Consider the following 1,430-nt stretch of genomic DNA (forward strand, 5'->3'; position numbering starts at 1 on the left):
TTTTCAAGCATATACATTCTACATAAAAAAGTATATCTGTTCATCATATTTTTCTAAAGTTTACTGTGAACTGACCCACTATTTTTTACTGACTCTTGCAGAAAAACAGAATGATTATCTTAATTCTAACCTATTTCTCAGCATACCAATTATGATTAGAACTGTGTTTTTATTTCTTTTGTTACTTTTTTTTTTTGCAGTACGTGGGCCTCTCACTGTTGTGGCTTCTCCCGTTGCGGAGCACAGGCTCCAGACGTGCAGGCTCAGCGGCCATGGCTCACGGGCCCAGCCGCTCCGCACGTGGGATCCTCCCGGACCGGGGCACGAACCCGTGTCCCCTGCATTGGCCGGTGGACTCCCAACCACTGCGCCACCAGGGAAGCCCTATCTATTTCTGATATAAGGACAGTGAGAAAGAGGCACGGAACAAAAATACCTATTGGGAAACATGATTGAACCTGAAGTAAAGCTGGATTCCTGTGATGGGGAAATGCTTTATAATGAGGTACAACTGAGATAAACACCTGGTGCTTCCAATATCAAATTAAATCACCCCTTTTGAACTCAATTTCACGCTTGAAGTAACTAGTTTTGTGGGGTTTTTTTGTGTGTGTGGTACGCGGGCCTCTCACTGTTGTGGCCTCTCCCATTGCAGAGCACAGGCTCCAGATGCGCAAGCTCAGCGGCCGTGGCTCATGGGCCCAGCCGCTCCGCGGCACGTGGTATCTTCCCGGACCAGGGCATGAACCTGCGCCCCCTGCATCAGCAGGTGGACTCCCAACCACTGCACCACCAGCGAAGCCCCTCTTTTGTTACTTTTAATTTTAGTTTGTAGAAATGTGAAATGAATACTTTTTCTTTTTAAAAAAGCAAATTTTCTGGGCTTCCCTGGTGGCGCAGTGGTTGAGAGTCCTCCTGCCGATGCAGGGGACACGGGTTCGTGCCCCAGTCTGGGAAGATCCCACATGCTGCGGAGCAGCTGGGCCCGTGAGCCATGGCCACTGAGCTTGCGCGTCTGGAGCCTGTTCTCCGCAATGGGAGAGGCCGCAACAGTGAGAGGCCCGCGTACCACAAAAACAAGTAATAAGAAGAAAAAGCAAATTTTCTTTTTTTCAAAAAACAAACATGTCACTGAATTTGATTGTATACTTATGCATATAAAGGCTGTCATTTTTACTTCAAGTCTTCATTTCAAATCTCAACACTTTTGTGGGAAAAAAATACTTTCCATCCAAAAATTATAAATCTACCCACAGCAAAATAATAAAGAAAAAAAGGTACTTTTTGATCTTTTTAAATATGAATGTCAACTCTATATATAGGGAAACTTAATTTGTTGCAAATATTGAGTCAGATTCTCCAACATTCAGAAGACTCTGATTGCAGATAATTTTATGTTAACTCTTTCATGTAGGAGTATTTTTCTTATA

The sequence above is a fragment of the Delphinapterus leucas genome, chromosome 5, assembly GCF_059928025.1.
Source record: "Delphinapterus leucas isolate spDelLeu-1000000601 "Yukka" chromosome 5, BTC_Dleu_Yukka2, whole genome shotgun sequence".
Lineage (NCBI taxonomy): Eukaryota > Metazoa > Chordata > Mammalia > Artiodactyla > Monodontidae > Delphinapterus > Delphinapterus leucas.